Source organism: Leopardus geoffroyi, chromosome C3 (genome assembly GCF_018350155.1).
Source record: "Leopardus geoffroyi isolate Oge1 chromosome C3, O.geoffroyi_Oge1_pat1.0, whole genome shotgun sequence".
Taxonomy (NCBI): Eukaryota; Metazoa; Chordata; class Mammalia; order Carnivora; family Felidae; genus Leopardus; species Leopardus geoffroyi.
Genome location: NC_059338.1, coordinates 151,755,685 through 151,776,040, shown reverse-complemented (window position 1 = coordinate 151,776,040; position 20,356 = coordinate 151,755,685).

Below are 20,356 nucleotides of genomic sequence, written 5' to 3'. Positions count from 1 at the left end.
TGGAGTGGTGCGGGACCTCGGGGCACTTCCCCTGTGCTGTCTTGAATAACTTGCGTTGGTGGGTGGGACCGCAGACAGACCTGATGTCTGCCCACAGCCCACCGCTGGGGCCACAGTCAGACTGGTGTGTGCCTTCTCTTCCCCTCTCCTAGGGGCAGGATTCACTGTAGGGTGGAGTGGCCTGTCTGGGCTACTTGCACATTGCCAGGCTTGTGGTGCTGGGGATCTGGCGTATTAGCTGGGGTGGGTCAGCAATGTGCACAGGGGCGGGAGGGGTAGGCTCGGCTCGCTTTTCCTTTGGAGATCCTCTTTGGGAGGGGCCCTGTGGCACCGGGAGGGAGTCAGACCCGCTGGAGGGATGGATCTGCAGAAGCACAGCGTTGGGTTTTTGTGGGGTGCAAGCAAGTTCCCTGGCAGGAACTGGTTCCATTTGGGACTTTGGCTGGGGGGTGGGCGAGGGAGATGGCGCTGGCTAGCACCTTTGTACTCCACCAAACTGAGCTCTGTCGTCCGGGCTCAGCAACTCTCCCTCCCGTTGTCCTCCAGCCTTCCCGCTCTCCGAGCAGAGCTGTTAACTTATAACCTTCCAGATGTTAAGTCCCGCTCGCTGTCCAAACACACTCCATCCAGCCCCTCTGCTTTTGCAAGCCAGACTCGGGGTCTCTGCTTGGCCGGTGGGCCGCCCCTCCGTTCCGGCTCCCTCCCGCCAGTCCGTGGAGCACACACTGCCTCTCTGCCCTTCGTACCCTCTTCCGTGGGCCTCTCGTCTGTGCCTGGCTCTGGAGACTCTGTTCTTCTAGTCTTCTGGGGGTTTTCTGGGTTATTTAGGCAGGTGTAGGTGGAATCTAAGTGATCAGCAGGACACCTGGTGAGCCCAGCGTCCTCCTAAGCCACCATCTTCTTCTTCCCCAAATTGTACGTTTTCAAATAATGTCATCTATTGTAAAAAATGACATCTTAGTGAGTTGATCAAGAAAAGAAACTAGAAATCTGTGCCCAGCTCTGTTTCAGAATTAACATGGAACTTGTCTCCTTCATGCCACGCTTTTTCCCTCTTTGCAACAATAGAGGTTTCTATGGTTGGTGCTCCTGTATCTGTACCATCATTATATTTGGTGGGACAGAACTTTTTATAAGTATCAGATTAAGAAAAAGTATTTGAAGAATATTGTCTCTGCATCTTGACTTGATTAGATAAGCAGATCATTGACCCCATTCTCAGCCTGATGTTGACTGCAACCACAAGAGAGACTCCAAGTAAGAGGGCTCCAGCCAGCCTTCGGACCTAGGAGATATAATCGCAAAATGATTCTTGTCTTAAGACACTAAATATTGCTTGGTGTTTTGAAAAACATCAAGAGTTATCTGGAATACACTCCTCTTTAAATGTTGCTCTATATCTCTCCTCTTCTTTACCATATCAGTTCCTTGAAAGAGCCATTTCTGCATTTTCAGTCTCCATTTCCTCCAATTGTTTATTCTTTACTCTTCTCAAAAGCATTCCTCTCCCATCAAGCTCATCATGGGGCCCAATGCGGAGCTTGAACTCACAACACTGAGGTCAAGACCTGAGCTGAGATCAAGAGTCAGTCATTTAACTGACTGAGCCACCCAAGCGCCCCCTGATAGTTCTTTCTCTTTCAATAACGTTAGGCACTGTGGACCTTTTTTATTCCTTTTTGAGACACCCTCTCCTTGGACTCTATGTCAATAGTCTCCCATGACTTTTTTTTTTTGTAGCTGTTCCTTTTTATTCGACCTCGCTATTTCTTTCTTTTCTACAAGATATTTAGATATTACGGTTTCTCACCTTTCAGCTTCAAACTCTCTTCTCTTCTTGCACTATACTCTATCTCTCCATTCAGTTTTATCTGCAACCATAGTTTGAACTACCATCTGTAAGTTTCATCTAAATATACAAACCAGGCCACTGCCCTGAGATCCAGATCTATCTGGCAGCTGTTTTTCCAAGATCTATACTTGAATGTCTCAAATATGTTTCAAAATCCACATGCTCAAGAATTATTCTCTCGATATTTTTTTTGTCGTGATCCCCAGTTCCATAATTGCATCTATTCAGTTTTGCCAGCCAGAAATTTATAAGTCATTTAAATTTTAATATTTTTTTAGTGTTTATTTATTTTTGAGAGAGGGGAAGAGAGAGAGAATGAGATGAGAAGGGGCAGAGAGAGAGGGAGATAAAGAATCTGAGGCAGGCTCCAGGCTCTGAGCTGTCAGCACAGAGCCTGACACGGGGCTTGAACCCATGAACTGTGAGATCATGACCTGAGCCGAAGTCCGGCACTTAACATACTGAGCCACCCTGGCGTGCCTAGAAGTCATTTTAAACATTCTTTTTATCTCATCTTTCATATATTATTAGCAGTAAGTTTCATTAACTTTTCTCTGTCTCTGTCAACATTCTCCTACTCCAGTTTTTTTTGTTTTTGTTTTGTTTTGTTTTTTAAATCAGAACACTGTTAACATTTTGAAAGAAACATTTATTTGTTGGGGGGATCATTCTAGGCATTGTAGCGTACTTATCATCTCGGGCCGTCACCTGTAAAATGCCTTTAGATTTCTCGATCCATTGAGACATCCCAAATCCCCACAATCATTTATAAATATCTGGAGGAGGGGGCAATTTTTTTTTCTGGTTGACAACCCGTTCCTTGTCTGAGCGAGCATCATCTTTTGCCTGGGCTTCAGTGGCCTTCTGTATCTTCTCTTGCTCAATCCCAACTTCATTCTCATTTTCTCTCCACACTGGAGCGTGTTGATCTTTTCAAAGACTAAAGCTGATAGTATTACCGATAAAATCCTACCCGCTTCGAAATTGTTCCGTGATTACCAGCTATCGTTAGGATAACGTGCTCTCTGGCTCGGTGAGGTTTGGCACTGTCCAGCGTTCCCTGGCATCCCCGGCCCCAGTGCTCGCCATTGCTGTCTGTGATAACAGCACAGGGCATGATTTCCATTCCTGGATCCTGTCATGTTCTTTCTTCCCATGGGGCTTTCCCATGCTTCTTTCTCTGAACATTCTTTCTTTCCTCTTTGCCTCATTCTGTATATGTTTTATATCTCATCTCATCTATTTCCCTGAAAAGTTTTTTCTGATCCTATACTTCAAATGCTTTCATAGAATTGTGTTTCTTTCCTTCTGAAAAATTATTACTATTATGTTACACTCACTGTGATTGTTTAATTATCAAGTTATAATCTCCATAGAAGCAGGGATCATGTCTATTTTTCTTCACCAATTTTGTCTTTACCTCCTATCTGATCGCCTATACATAGTAGGCTTAACAAATATTTATAGGAGGAATTAATATTTAAAAAACTTTTTAATGTTTATTTTTGAGAGAGAGAGAGAGAGAGGGAGAGAGAGTGCAAGTGGGGAAGGTGCAGAAAGAGAGGGAGACACAGAACTTGAAGCAGGCTCCAGGATCTGGGCTGTCAGCACAGAGCCCGACATGGGGCTCGAACTCATGAACTCACAGACTGTGAGATCATGCCCTGAGCAGAAGTTGGTCGCCCAACCAACCGAGCCACCCACGTGCCCCAGAAGGAATTAATATTTTTAAGGAAAGATGAACCATCCAGAATTATTTTCATGATTGTCATTACAGCCAACAGGCAATTAAGGGAATTAATCGAAAAGGAAATTAGTTGAAACATCTCTTACAGGCCTCTCAGAATGTAAATATCCTGCTTATTTCAAGGTAGAAAAAATAAAAGGAAGAGAAACATTGAGTACATCAAGAATAGCACTGTTTTGGGAATATATGCCTGTTCTAATTTCGTTGTTTGACTAAGAGCCAAACAAAGGGTATGTCACACTCAATTGACTCAAACCAATTGCTTATACTCCACAAATTTAAGCTAAGCTAAATGGTACTTTGCTTCTACTATGTATGTATGTTTGTAAATGTAAGCATATATGATCATATAATGAGGTAAAAGAGTATCGTCAATATATATACTTTGACCTGAATATTATCTGCCAATTCCTATGCAAAACGTTTTATGAGATTCTCAATGTTGGCTGATTCTTCTGTGAAATGTTTTGTAAGATTCTCCCTAACACAGTTGGCGACCTGCTGTATAAGGGTGAATATGGAAACACGTCTTCTCTCTCAACATTATTAGCAAGTTATTAGAGCAAGCAGACAAATTTATAGAGCCATATGGCAGTTTACGTAAAATAAACGTAAAGTTTTAAAAACAGATACCCCAAACAATTACCAGCTTAGTGAGGTGTTACAGTGAAAAGTAAGCACCTAAGTTTGGGGTTTTCAAACCCTGTATTTTGCCCCTAAGGCTTTTTGCTTTTTGCCTCAGAGATCACCAGGCCTGCAGCACGGGGATGGAAGGAGGAGAGAAAGAAAATATTTTAATGCGCACTATCTCAAGTCAGTTAGAGTAGTACTTAAAGCTCCTTTTCAATAAACACTAGTAAAGGGAATTTTAAAACATGGCACTAAGTCATTCCTAATGCTGCTTCAAGGATTCTGCAAGTCTATAGATGTCAATAACAATATTTGGAAGTCATATAGGAGAAAACTTTTAATTCAGATTTGGATTCAAGACCTGATTTATTTTTATTTATTTTTAATGTTTATTTCTTTTTGAGAGAGACAGAGACAGAATGCGAGTGGGTTAGGGGCAGAGAGAGAGGGAGACACAGAAACCGACAGGCTCCAGGCTCCGAGCTGTCAGCACAGAGACCGACGCGGGGCTCGAACTCATGGACTCACGGACTGGGAGGATCTGACCTGAGCCAAAGTTGGATGCTCAACTGACTGAGCCACCCAGGTGCCCCAAGACATGAAATTTTTATCTCTCCCCATTCTTTTCCCCCCCTTTGGAATATGCCTGTTGGCTTAATTTATTTTGGCTTAACTGAAATATAGTAATTACTGCTAATTCTTAGAAGAAGTGTTAGTTTATTTTACAGTTGTCATTGGAGTGCAAATTAAGAAATTATAGGTAATTACCTAATAAAGAGAATGATCAGCTAGATTTGAAATAATACTGTGTGCTTAAACTTAATTACAGGAAGTTTAAGCTAGTGTGTTAATTGAGAATACAAATGTTTAAATAGCTATAGAAAATGGAAGTATGAAAGACTACAAACTCATACAATCTACATACCATTTAATTTTGCCATTTAATTTTGTTCATTTAAATAATGAATATGTACATCACATCTTCCTTATCCATTCATCTATCGATGGATGCTTAGGTTGCTTCCATACCTTGGCTATTGTAAATAATGCTTCAGAAAATAATGAAGATAGCTATTGTCACCTTATTTACCATTTATAGGTAAAATATCTCAGCGAAAAAAGATTAAGTTCACATGGTGTATTACTATGCTATATCTGCTATACCCGAGAGACCCAAAACTGGTGGCTTAAAACAACAAAAACTTATTGTCTCCACCAAAATTTATTGGCGAGTAGAAGCCCGAAATCAAGGTGTCAGCAGTACTGTGCTCTTCCTTACACCTGAGGGATTGGATCCTTGTTTGCCTCCTCCTAGTTTCTGCTAGTCTGCAATCTTCAGTGTTCCTTGGCTTGTAGATGCATCCCTCCGTCCTGTCTTCACATGGCCTTCTTTCCTTCTGTGTATGTCTGTCTCCATGTCTAAATTTCCCCTCTGATGAGCACACCAGTCATATTCTACTAGGTCATCCTAATGAACTAATTATAACTTCGTTACCTCTGTAAAGACCATATATATCCCTGAATAAGGTCTTCAACATCTCTTATTTTGAGGTGGGTGGGCGGGGGGAGGGGACACAATCAATGCATCATATATGGAAACAAGTAGAGAAGCTGAAACATAATGAGATCTTTCATTTCTCACTCCCAAACGTGTGTGTAAACTTTATAATCAATATAAAGTTTTTCTAACCAATATAAAATATAAAATCAATTTTGCCAAACAGAATTATTGTGTAGGCTATCTGACTCATACTGAATTTAACAGACAATTGGATCAGTTACTCTATAGTCAAGGGTGAATTTCAGAAGTCAATACATGTCTCAGCAGTTGTTAGTGTAGACCAGGTGCATGACTGGCAAGTCCTAAAGAGCTGAATTATATACATTTCAGGACCTGCCGTACTCCATCTCAATCCTGCTTCTCAAATTTCTGACAGTGTTTCTACTAATAGGGCTCTCCCTATTCCTGATTCAACAGGACTGGAATGTTAGCTTTCCTTGTTCCCACCATTCCTTCTCCCACCAACCCATGTATGGCTGTGACTAATAGACCCTTCTGATTTTTCTCACAACTCCATGGTGTTTTCTTTGTTGTATATTTGACCTTCGATAATTTTTGGAAAGGTGGGATCTTGATACCACTGTCGCTCTCAAGTTCAGAACCAACTGAGACTATTGTTCAGTGGATTGATTTCTGCTCATAGCTTTCTTTACTTGTTCTTGTATTTATTTGTTTATTTCTTTAGTAACCTTTGCTTAGTGTCTACTGTGTACCTTTATTGTGCTCTAGTTCCTTCCCTCAAGGAGTCCATGTTCTTTGCGTGTGTCAGACAGTGTGTGCAGGGTGATGTGTGTCAGGGTGTGTGTTGGTGTTCATAGGTTTGTACGTGTATGAGTACAGTGCGTTACAACTGAGTGTGACCCATTATAGGCATATAGGGAAATGATGCTAGAAGAGCACTACGGTGTTGGCATAGACGTATGTCTCAGGAGAATCATGACCGGTGAATAGGGAAGACTCATAGAGGAAGCAAAGCTTGAGGGAAACTCAAGTGGGCCAGGCACAAAGGGAATCAGATGGAGAGACATAGCTCTATATTGTATCATTGAAGGGATACAAGTGGTTCAGTGTAGTTTGGAGTCATGAGTTGGTCCTTCCTGGAGGTAATGGGGAAGGAAAATTGAAATGGACTAGAGGAGTCATTTGATTCTTTTCTTTCTATTAGCAAATGGTGATTGCACATGCATTCTATGTTGAGCCCTGTGCTTGGTACTGGGGGCACAATTGTAGGAATGGTACCATCCTGCCCTCTAGTGGTTCAGCACCAACTCACTTTGTATCTAATAGAAATAAGTTTAGAATGTGTCACCAGATCATGGGAAATTCTAGTGGCATGGGAAGGAAAATAGAAGGGACATGTCCAAGTTCATGCCTAGATCTGGAACTGGAACATGCCAGTTTCAACATGTTCCTTCAAGGTTCTTATTAAGAAACGATAAGGCATGAAAGTGCTGCTCAGAGGAAGAGTGTGGATGTGAAGGATATCTAAGATGTCCTGGAAGTGAAACCTGGCACCACAAACAGATACTTATGTGTCTATCGTATGTCTACCTATCTATCATCTTGGGAATAGGTGCTAAAGGGGTGCCTCTGAGCAAGAAAAATATATTAATTAATTATTTAACTCTACAAACGTTTGTGGAACATTAAATATATCAGGCAGTAGCCTGGGGATACAGCATTAAAAAATAAAAATTCCTGTTTAACTTAAAGAAGAAAAAAAGAGATAAATGATAATAATGCTAGTTGATAAGTGCCATGGTGAAAAGTAAAGAGATTCAAATGCTACAGGGAATCCAGAGGGTGGAAGGAAGTGCTATTTTATATAAGATGTTGACCATAATGAGAGACCTTTTGGTAAGACATTTGAACGTATATCTAAAGAAACCCAAAACCAAAAAATAAAAAAAATAAAAATAACAGGAAGCAGTGGGTGGATATCTGAGAAAGATGGGAAAGCAGAGGAGAAGGACCTGAGCCAAGAGTGTGCTTGGATGCCAGAAAGGATACCAGTGTGAGGCGTGCATGAGAAGAGAGGACAATGGGGGGAAATGAGTCAGAGAAGGAATGGGGCCGAAACCAGTACAGCCTCTTCAGCTGTAGGGAGGATTTGGGGTTCTCCTGAGTGAACTCATTAGCCTTGGGGAATTTGAACCAAGTGATGTAGGAAACAAAGGCAGAGGCAATGGCAGATAAAATTAAATTTCCTTATGACAGGCAGCCCATTGACAAATACTTGAGGCAGGCAGGACTCCCTACTGTCTTAATGCTAATGCCTTGCTAGAGGGAAAAACAACCTTAGCTTGACACTAGCTAGGCCTCCAATATCCTGTGAGTCTTGTTTACCATATAGAAATCTCATTGGAAACTTGCCCTGGACCCTTGCCAACCCCATAGTATATAACCAGTCTGTCCTCATGGTCCCCAGGAAGCTCGTCCTGCCCATGGCTCCTGTCCACATGCTTTAATAAAGCCACCTTGGTGCACCAAAGACATCTTCAAGAATTCTTTCTTGGCGATTGGCTCCTGACGCCATGAATCCCACTATCATCCCCAAAAAACTCATCACCAAGCAGGGATATGATCTGTCAGGAGGCAAAAGTGGAAGGCAGCACACAGTTGAGATGTTGCAGTTTTCCAGGTGAGAGATTATAATGGTCTTGATGAAAGGGCGAGCCTACGCCGGCCAACTCCATCTTGTTCTGTGTCCTTCACCTTGACCACGCCTCCTCCCCTTGAGTAACCCCCCCCCCCACCTGCCTAACAGGACTCGGACCCTTCCCCAGCCAATCTGCTGAGGCCACAGCCATTACCTCACCAACTGCCCCTAGGCCCCAGTAAAACCTTTGTGCTTTTGAAACTCGCTCTCTCTCTCCGGTATCTCACCACTGCGTAGGGGATTGAGCTCGAGCTAGGGGATTGAGGGATTGAGCTCGAGCTAGCTCGAATAAAGGCTCTTTTGCTTTTACATTGGACTCGGCTCCCTGGCGGTATTTGGGGATCACAAATTCTGGGCATAACATTGACCTAATTGGTAGAGGTGATAACTGAAGGTTCAGATTATGAATAACTTAAAGCGTGACTATGATAATTTACTGAAAAGTTGGCTATAGAGTATTAATGAGGAGTCAGAGAAAATACAGTTTTTGGCCTGTATGTTCAGGGCAGGGAACCTACCTAGATTTGCCATTTGCTGAAATAAAGAAGATACAAGAGTCTTTATATCTGTGTTGGAGGAACTTTGTTTGGGGTATTGATGTGTCCAACCTGCATGTAGGTGGGTTTACCTAGCAGGCAGTAAGTGGAAATCTGGTAGTTGATGAAGTAAAGATTTTGAAAACATGGGAGGGGATAATCAGTGTAAGTAGAAGGATTAGTATTAGAGCAAAACAGGCATCTTGTCTTTTAAAAAAAAGAGAAGAAACAGAAGAAAATGGGTTTTGGAGTTTGTCCGCGGTGCTTTTGAGCAAATGCTGAGTCATGGAAATCCACCTGACATTGAAGTTTGAAGGCCCGTGTGGTCATAGAGGTATGTGGCCATGTGCCCCATAAACTCTGCAAAGAAGCAGAGAAAACAAATGTGGACGTCAGAGTTTCAGTGGGTCAGGAGGCTACCAGTCACAGGCTTGAGATGTTTTGAAGGAGTCACTGAATGGGTTAAACCCAAGGTCTCAGGTGGCTAGGGACAGAGGTGTGGCCAGAGCACAGCAGATAGACTAAGGAAAAGGACGGGCTCCAGGGTGGGCAAGGGACACCTGCATCCAAGAGCAAAAGAACTGGGAGTCAGGGGTGTGGCACAGTGGCCACAGGGACCTATGAACTGCGATGTCCCCTGTGCACATGCTCACACGTTCCTGCCCTATCCTGGGTGCTATTATGAAATCTTCTCTGCTATTCCTTCCTTCCTTCCTCCCTCTCTCTCTCCCTCCCTCTCTTCCTTCCTTCCAGTATAATTAACATACAGTGTTTTGTTAGTTTCAGGTATTCAATACCGTGATTCAACAGTTCCACACATTACCCGGGGCTCATCCTAAGTGTACTCCTTAATTGTTTATATTAGCCAAAATATATTTCTGCCTTTTGCAATTCAGACTCCTGATTGGACACTGCTAAATTTGCTTATGGCTGTCTGTTCCTCTAGGAGAAAATCCCAAGTTAGAGGGAGAAACAGGAAGTGCTTTCAGGGCCCGGGCTTTGCGTCTTCTCCAGGCTGCAGGCCTGTGGCTTATCTCTTGCTCTGTGGGCTCCCGAGGTTCTGCGTGACTGTCGGCGACCAGAAGGCCTCTTACACTGTCACATCCAGGCCACTGCAAAAGCTGCTCCCAAACCTGTAAAAGCCATCTTATCACACTTACGAGATAAAAAGGTGCTATTTTCCTCTTGTCAGGAGTTAAAGATTTACTGCAGGGGACTGTTGGAGTAGAATTTCTTTGTTGTTTGGGAGAAAAGCAAAATACTGAGGTGGGGAAAATAAATGTACTAAAACTAACACAGAAACTTCTTGCTATCATGATAGTTATGCTTTTTGCAGTATCTGGGTTATGTATAAAAGTGGTAATGTTTTTCAGGTAGAAAATGCAAGTATGTTAAAAAATTTTTCCCTGAGCATAGCCACCCAGAGTTTTAACTTGTGTTTATCGTCTGCCATTTGTAAAGCTTCCTCTGGATTCAATGCTAATTGCTCTAGGTGATGGCCTTCATCTGTTCACTTAAGGCTGGGAAAGAGCTTGGGCTGACTACCCCCTTTGCAACAGTTCATTGCTGCATTTTCATTGTCTTTGTATGGTGAGTGGTCAGTTTTTATTCCAGGTAATTCCCTGGGAGAGATTAAAAATGAAACCACAGCACACTTAAGGTACCTACAAAGCTGTATAGTCCTTATTCCGGGGAAATCACAGTTGCCAGCGGGTGAGGAGGTATCTGGCCACCAGGGCCCAGTAGGCTCCGTGGGAGCGGGAGCCCAACTTGGCGCCCAGATTCGGTGTGGTAGAAAGAGGCAAGAAAGAACGTGAGGAGCCTGTGTGTGTGCAGGTGCAAGTGGGTGTGGGGGCAAGGTGGGGGGCGCTGGAGGTTTGGCGAGTGAGTCTGCAGAGAAGATGTGGGTGTGAATGCCTGGGAGAGGAGAGGGAGAACGGTGAGATATGTGGGGAATGAAGAATTGGAATCCACATAATGTTACTAAACACCACACAGAAATACGGATAATTTTTAGGACGTTTAGAAACGCTGTGTCGGGCTTCTTCAAATGCAAACGTATGGAGAGACTGAGCCCCATGACGTTTAGAGATGAGTTTGGGTGACAGGCATGATGAAGTCGTGGGTTTCTTCTTCTTGGGTCTCTAACAGTCCAGTTTTGAGCGTTTGTAACTCATTCATTGCTATCCCCACCCACAGCCCTTGTTTTAACCAACTCCAAAATGCTTCTCATGTTTTTCCACCTCTTTCTGTCCCACCTCTCTCCACTGAACTTTCGATGTATGCATCCAAGTCCTGCTGGACATGTGCTCTCATACACCTCAGACGTATCCTCTTATCCAAAGCTGGCTGGTGCTCATCATTTCACATCCAGAGCCGTTCCTTCTCTGGAGGACCCAGCTGGGGTAAATGGCGTCACCATCCACACATGTGCCTGAGCCAAAATTCTGGACGTCACCCAAGGCTTCCCCTGCACCTCCAGCACCAAATCTTGCCAGTTTTGTTCCCTAAGCATTCCGTCTCTTATTCTCCATCCTGGTTATCTAATTCTGTCCTCTCCTCCCAGATGCCTCCCCCTTTGTTCCTACCTTCCTGAAATCTCCAGGGCTTAGTAGTTGTGAGACCTTGGACAAGTGGCAATCTTTCTCTACCTCGGTCTTTTAACCTATAAGAAATGGTGACCATTTACTCTTGAAAGATCTGGTACCTGCCTATTACTTTAGCACAATCATTAAGTAGGGTCCCCTTTCCCTTTCAAATGAATGATAGATTATGCTGTCACTCTAAAAGTGGGGAAAACCAGAAAGTACTTCATTGGATTCAACGTGCTGGTTTAGCAAACGAAAGGATCAGGACGGTGCCAGGCAAACAATATATACTCTGCAAGTGTTATTGGTCATAATCACAAGTCACTTTTAGAACTGTAAGTCTTTCGTGCCAAAACTTATTCCCATGTCATGTTCTCCCACATCCTTCTTCCATCTCCTTCCCTCCCCGCCCCCCACTCGCATACACACTCCGTGGCTAGTACTCAGTCATGCTTAAACCAACAATCTTCTTCTCTAGGATACCAGTATACTTTTATGTGTTTCTATTCTGTACACATTTTTTACTGAAATTATTATGTTTTCCTTGCTTCTTTTCCAGTTGATGTCAGTTTCCTAAAGAGATTGATTGCATTCTGTTTATTCTTGGATCCCCACGACCTCGTGTAAATGATGAGTATACGGTAAATACTCCATACATATTTGCTGCACTGAATTCTCTGCAGTTTGTCTTCAGTGCTGGGAAAGTAATTAGAGCCTCCTCATGTGTACTTGGGCAGTGTGCATGTGATTTCCCTCCATCATTTTCCTCTGACCAGGAGTTTCCCTGGCAACACATCTTTATGCTTTCCTTTAACTTCCCTTTTCTATCCCAAAATGTCTAATTTATTTGCAAAGACTTGGCGTCTTTGCTAAACACTGCAGGAGTTTGCCAATTTTAGACTCACATATTTGCAAGGGCCATCTAAAAAGAGCTGATTTGTTTCTTTTTATCATTTTCAAATACATTAAAACACAATTTGCAAAAGAAACATAAAATAGTTTTCTTCAAAGAGTTGGGTACCACTTAATGGGAATGAATCTTCTTCTTTTAATTGAGATTGCTTGAATTCACAGAGTGCCTGAAGGGTGGTGGGAAGAAAGAAGTAACAAGAACTATTCTAGCTTGCGTAAGTTTTATTTCACATTGCAAATAACAAAGTCACTTATCGTTTATTTTTCCCTCAAATACAATATGCACTGAACTCTTCTAGCCTGCTAATATGGTAGAGAATTCTTTCTCATAAATCAATTTGTAATGCAGTCTTCTCCCAGCTCAACATCTCCCGGTTAACTTCCAGATAACTTCTCCCATGGGTATCTGAAAATCCAAGGGTCCTTATCTGCTCCATGACATAAGAAATTTTGGTCCAAGTATGGTCACCACTGATGTTAGACTCTTAGCGTTAGACCCCATGGCTCCTGTGCCATCTTTGGGCACAAGGTCTTTTCCAGGTCAGAGCCCAGGTTCTTGGGCTCAGAGTTTCTAATGAAATCAATATCAGTTTCCTTTTGAGTCTCTTGAATCTCACATGCATTCCAAAAATGTGTCGTAGGTAGACTCTTTGTTGAAAAATTTTGGCCTCTGTTACCTTCCCCATACTTGGAGAAACTTTAAGTACGCTACAAGTCCCTTCTCCCTCTTTCCCCTCTAATTCTAAACTTCTTATTCTAGGACAATCCAGCTCTTACTGAAGGCAAAAATGCTTAACTTTGTTGGGGTTATGGAAAGGAAGTTCCCGAAGTCCGTATCTCAAAAGCCCATTATACTGAAATCTCCTCGTCACACTGTGGTTGGCAGAGGGGTGTATGAGGAAGAACAGTGACAGGCTACTCATTCTTCATTCTTTCTGATATTTTTACATCAACAGGAATTTATCTTATCAAGATACTAATGATCTTCTCACATGACTATTTATTGAACACGTATGGGCCAGGGGTTTCCTTAACTATTTTACTTACGTGTACCTCACTCAAGACCCACAACAAATTTACAAGGATGCCCATTTTACCGGGGAATAAACGGAGATTTGAAGAGGTGAGACTGGTCAAGAGATTACACAGGTGGCTCTCACTGATCAATACGGGATTTAAATCATGGCTTTCAAGTTTGACATCTTATCAATTTAAACACCGTGGTACCTAAAAGTCAGCTAAACTTGGAAATAACGTATTTTTGCACAGAAACTAGATCTCATGTGATGAAATCACAGTATTGCTGTCCCTACATTCCTAGGCAGAGGTTTTTCCTTTTTTAGTGTGGAACACACTGAAACTTGAGAAGGGGGATTTTGGTTGAAGATTTACTGTTTATGTTTCTTAGCCTCTTTCCCAGTTCTGGGAAAACTTGGGCATCCCAAGTGCTCAATCAATGTTTACATAAATGCATAAACAATGTGTTTATTGAGGAAGCTTATCTTTAGGAATAAAAGCTACATTTAATGGTGGTTCAATTGTAGAATTTCAGGCTATTTGGATCTGAACGGATGTAACGTTTTAATGGAAAAAACATATGTTTCAAGTCACCCCTTCTCTTAAATTCTGGCTCAGCCACTAGGTCACCAGATCCAAGTTACTTTGTAGTGCTGGATTAAATCTACAGCTCTGTAAAATGAAATAAATAATTCTTGTCTATTAAGAGTATTATGAAGATTAAGTGCTCTGTGAAAGCCTTTGGTATACAGCAAATGTCTAGATAGTTCACTTTTCCTTTTCTTTTTCTGCTGACTCCCTACCCCCTGGCACAGGCAACCACATCTGGCCACTTGTAATCAAGTAAGTTCACAAAATAACCTGAACCTTCATGTAGTTTTTAAAAGTGATTGCATTTTCTAATAACACACTACCAGTGTGTGAATTCTCCCTGCCTTTATCATGCCCCGAGCACTTCTGATTGAAGGCACTTTGGTTCAATTCTGGGAGGAATTCTAACAAAACTGCACTCAGGGATTGAGCTCTCCAATGGCCCGAGAGCCAAAAGAAGGTTATTTATTTCAATATCTAAAATGTACAAGAGAAGTAGTTGGAGTTAAAGCCGGTTGCATAGATAGTGGCAAGATAACTCACAGAGAGGAGGGGAAAAAAGTCCCATTTGAGAGTTTACTAATGGTTTTGTAAGAATAGCCTTTAGGTCTTGAATAACATGTATAGTCAGGGGAGGTCAGAAAAAAGATAAAAAATGTATAAAAAATAATGCAAAAAGTATAAAGTATATACGTTATTGCCGAACTAAAGTAATGTCTACAAAAATCAACTTTAAAAGACCAAATAATTACCAGCAATTAACCTCTGTAGTCAGATGTTTAACACCATCCAGTTCAATATTGAGTACTTTTCCAGTAAGCATAGATCCTGCCTAAAGTGAATTTATTTGGCACATGATTTAAACTCTTTTGCCCTCCCAGACTGGACCCACACTCTTGAAAACATCATCTGTGACAAATATATATATATATATATATATATATATATATATATATATATATATATATCCTATGAGATACTCTTACAGAAGTAAAAAGCAAACTCAATTTCTCCTAAAGCCACGATTTAAGTGGAGTTCTCTAGAAGAAGGGGATTTTGGATGGAGTGAGGAAAACACAACAGACAAGAACAGTGAGCCAATAAGGATGTATTGTTGGCAAATGTAAGCCCTGGCCTGATCCACATGTGAGGATTTGGCCGGGGGTGGTGGGAGAGTGGCCCTGTTCTGAGCGTTTGTGATGCAGAAAATTCATGTTGGGGAAAGTTGGCCAGATGCCATTCCATGATACCAATCACTTGTGGGACCTAGGGTGTTCATATTGAGCGGGAGGGCTCTAGCATAAGCTCCCAGGTTCACCAGGATGAGTAGGCACCTCTCAGCAACGAGTAATTCTCTGAAGAAAGAATATGGTGTAGCCATTACCTTCAACATCTGCAGCCGCTGGGCAACTGGTCTGTTGGAAGAATCTGTGTGAGAGACCAGCGGCATGTGTTGTGTCCCTCTCAAGTCCCTCAGGTCCTCTTCCTTCTAGGATCAAGTTCACTTTAGCCAAGTGTACCATTCGCGACTTCGAGACACGAAAGCCAGGGAACGTATAGAGGAAAGTGGTGGAACCAATGAAAGCTTCCACAGATTCATCTCAAGACTGTGGCTGATACGTATCACCTCTTGCCCATCGAACATATTGCCCCCTCTCTGCAAGCACTTCTCGTGTCATTACTTTCGTTCCATGGCGAGCTGGACCCTCATCACTGACGTGTCAGAGCCTTTTATTAGCGTGCACTTCTCAGGCTGGGAGTGTCGTACTTGCCTAGTTACCGGGCCTGGGGATGCCAAGGGATGCCCTCTTGTAACACCAAAGTGCAAAACTCTTTCTGCCACTGTTATGACCTGGTGCCATTCTCAGTATGGAAGTAGATACATGAAACCAACCTATCACTGAACAGCCAGTCAGCCCCCTAGAAGGATACTATCATTGGGGGGGGTGGGGGAGGTCACAACTAGTCTTTCTTGCTGGCCCGGCAAAATTCAGCAACGGCAGTGACTGTGAGAGTCTTAATGAGGGGAAACCTGTGGTCCCAGGGACCACCACGGATGCATCTTTGCCACCAGAGCAGCTGTGTCCGTGAGCCCATTTGAAGCACGGCGGTGTCCGAGGACAAAGGTCAGCTGTCGTCAGCCAGCTGATTCATCCCGACTTCTAGGTTGTTCACTGACTGTGCTGCAGTGAACGCTCTTTGGCACATTTGACGTGTGATGTAAACATTTTCACACTTTGTGTCAACCTATAAGGTCTAGCCACATATTTTGCCACATAGTCACCACTGCGCGTACAGCTACCTGTATCATGGACCATCCCCGGTCTCCACACAAAGTACTTGGCCTGGTGGCTGCCCCAGTCCTTGGCTATCAGAGGCCTGTGCCTCCCCACTGCCTCGGAGCCTCCTCCTGAGCAGGGCTGGGGTGCAGCTGTCTCTGTTTAGCTTACTCAACCCTGCCAAGCTGACCCCTGTGAACCACACTTGGGTTTTCACTCCTCCTTTCAGTTGGCTGTTAGGAACCCCTTACGAGGCTGGAGGTGTGAGCTGAGGGAGAGCCACCGAGACAACAAAGGCCAGTGACGTGGAGGCCTGAGCCACCTGTTCCCTGAAGCTTAGGGCTTCCTTTCAGACAACTGGAAGTCACTCTTGGAGTTTCACTCCTGCCCTATGGCTGATGGGTGCCACGCTGCCTGGCAACACAGTAGGCTAGCAGCGCTAGCCTCATGGTCCCCCCACGTGCTGTGCTTAGATGTGCTTAGACTCTCCGGGTCTGCCAGCATGTAGGGAGCTGCTTTTTAAATGGTAGCTGGTCTTTGCTACAGACAGCACGGTCTTCTTCAGGACCCTAGAGTGTGGAGACTTTCCAGCGGCTTCACAAGGTATCTTTTTCCACCCCAAGAACCCCAATAACCAGGGGGCTTGCTGCGCCCTATGGCCCAAGTGGCACAGATGGCTCCACGGCAACCTGGACCCGCCTTCTCTTCCTTAGGCACCACTCAACACTGGCAGCTTGCTTATCACCCAATAAATGGTCAGGGAAGTATTCCCAGGTACAGAAGAAGCTACCTCTGAACTCCAAGGGGCCTACGAAAGGCTGTGGTTCTTTCCAAATGGTTGAGATCCACGTGGCAACACCTTGGAGGGGGTGGGGCTGTAAAAAATACAGCCGTAAAATCTTTGGTACTTCTCCCTCAGAAGATGAAATGTAATTCCAGCAGCCTCGGGGAGAAGGAAGCCAGATCCTGCATCATAAGGATTCTCAGGAAGCCCACAGAGAGGCCCAGATGGCAAGAATTGATGCCTCAGGCAACAGCTAAGCAAGTGTGCCTGTAAGTCCTGCCCTGCTTGGCCTCTAGATGACTGAGGCCCCAGCTAACTGCTTGAGCGTGACCTCAAAGGACACCCTGAACTTGAACAGCGAGCCACTTTCAGCTCACTGACCCACAGAGGCCCTGAGATATGTTGGTGTTTTATGCCATCAAGTGATTTGTTCACAGCGTTAAATAGCTAATAGAGAAAATGTCTTGGCCGGCAGGAACAAGGGTTCCCTAAAACCTTATCAAAGTGGCCTCATATACGGCTTATGTCCCATGGATAACACAAGTCTTACCAAGACATGCCAAACACTTGTCACAGTCCAATTTATGTGGTGCCCTTAGAGCAATGAACCAGTGAGATGTTCCGTGGACTTTCACATGGTCATGGTCCTGAGACTACTGTGAGAGAGAACCGGTGAGTTAAGAGACTGCTCATGCCATGCCCTTTCTGTGAGCACAGATTGCTTCTGATTCCCCTTGTTGATGAGTAAGAAAAAGGATAAAGTTTCCAGATCGATAGTTGCATATCACATACACAGGCTGTGTCACTCCAGCAAAGCTCCAGCATCAGCATATGAGCTGCAAGTGATGGTGAGATTTTACTGTCCAGCTGGTAGTGTGAACTCATTCCTATTTTGCTGTGTTTTCTGATGAGAAAATGGCAAACGATGGCTTCAGCATTTGTGGTGAGATATTAAAAAATATCCGACTAATATCTTAACCGAGCAGGTACGTGACATAAAAGAGGGAAAATAAACCCAAAAGGTAACATCACTGAGCTGATTTCCTGATGTTACATGTCTTAGCGATGACCAATACATCATGCATTGTGTATTTCATAGACTATACAAGTGAAATTTAATTGCCCAAAGTGCATTTTAAAATCTATGGTAGGGGCGCCTGGGTGGTGCAGTCAGTTAAGCGTCCGACTTCAGCCAGGTCACGATCTCGCGGTCCGTGAGTTCGAGCCCCGCGTCGGGCTCTGGGCTGATGGCTCGGAGCCTGGAGCCTGTTTCCGATTCTGTGTCTCCCTCTCTCTCTGCCCCTCCCCCGTTCATGCTCTGTCTCTCTCTGTCCCAAAAATAAATAAACATTGAAAAAAAAATAAAATAAAATTATATTTCTCAGATGACAGCATTTATTTGTCACCTGTATACCTTCTTTGGTGAAGTGTCTGTAAAATGCTTTGACCCATGTGTAATCAATTGTTTCTTTTGTTATTGTTGGGAATTAAGAGTTCTTTGTATATTTTGAATAAAATAATCTTTCATCAGATGTAACTTTTGTGAATATATTCGTCCAGTCTCTGGCGTGTCCTTTCACCCTCCTGCATTATCTTTTGCAGGGTACTTTTTAATTTTAATGAATCAGCTTGTTAATTGTTTCTTTCATAGAAGATGTCTTTAGTATTGCAAGACACCTGGGGTGCCTGGGTGGCTCAGCCGGTTGAGTGTCTGACTTTGGCTCAGGTCATGATCTCGTGGTCTGTGAGCCCGAGCCCCGCATCAGGCTCTGTGCTGATAGCTCAGAGCCTGGAGCCTGCTTCGGATTCTGTGTCTCCCTCTCTCTCTGCCCCTCCCCCGCTCATTCTCGCTCTCTCTCTCTCTCTCTGTCAAAAATAAATAAACATTAAAAAATTAGTATTGCAAGATACCTAAAAAAAATGTCACCATACCCAAGATCATCTAGGTTTTCTCCCGTGTTATTTATTAGGAGTTTTATAGTTTTGCATTTTACATTTAGCTGTGTGATCCAATTTGAGTAAATGTGTTGGCTGTTGTGGGGCTTTTGATTTCCATACATACTCTAGAATCAATCTATTGATAATCACAAAATAATTTGCTGAGATTTTTATCAGAACTACAGTGAATCCATAGTTCTAGTTGGGAAGAATTTTTAGCTTTTGCTTTATAGATTGTTGAGGTTGTGTTTTCATAATGCATGCACTTTCAAGATTATTGAGTCTTCTTGTTATATTGCCTGTTTTACCATTACGAAATGTCCCTTCACTCTTTGTCAATAACAATATTTTTTATTTAAAGCCACGTTGTCTGATATGAGAAAAGTTACAGTTTCAATTGGTTAATTTTTCAAGGTATATCTTACTCTATTACTTCAAAGTTTCTATGTATTTATATTTATAGTATATCTATGGTATCTTATTTATAGTATATCTATGGTAAACAGAATACACACACACACACACACACACACACACATATATATGTATATATAGTCCAAAATAACAATATAATTACTTATAGATTTGGTTGAATTTATAGTCTTATTGGTTTTACATTTGTACTATCCTTTTTTCTTTTCTTCTTACTTATCTTTATCATTATCTATTTGATTCTTTAAAACATTGTTTGTATTCTCTCTTCCTTCTGACACTTCAATTGGACAAATATCGCTGATGTGCACCTTTAGTTTTCATTATTTTTTCCTTCTTTCTTTCAATCAGAATATTTTCTAATGGCTATCTTCTAGTTCAGTAATCTTTTCTTCTACTATATCTACTAGATGTAAAATTCTCAGCAAAATATTAGGAAACAAAATCCAACCATACATTAAAAAAGTCATTCACCACAATCAAGTGTGATTTATTCTTGGATGGAAGTGTGGTTTGATGTTTGCAGATCAATCAACACGATACATCACATCAAAAAGAGAAAGGATAAAAAATAATTTCAATGCAGAAAAACTATTTGACAATGTACAACATCCATTCATGATAAAAACCTTCTCAACAAAGTAGGTTAGAGGGAACATACCTCAACAAATAAAGGCCATAAATGAAAAACCCACAGCATACATTATACTCAATGGTGTAAAACTGAGAGTTTCTCCCTAAGATCTGGAATAATACAAGGATGTCCACTCTCAGCACTTTTATTTAACATAGTACTGGAAGTCCTAGCCACAGCAGTCAGACAAGAAAAA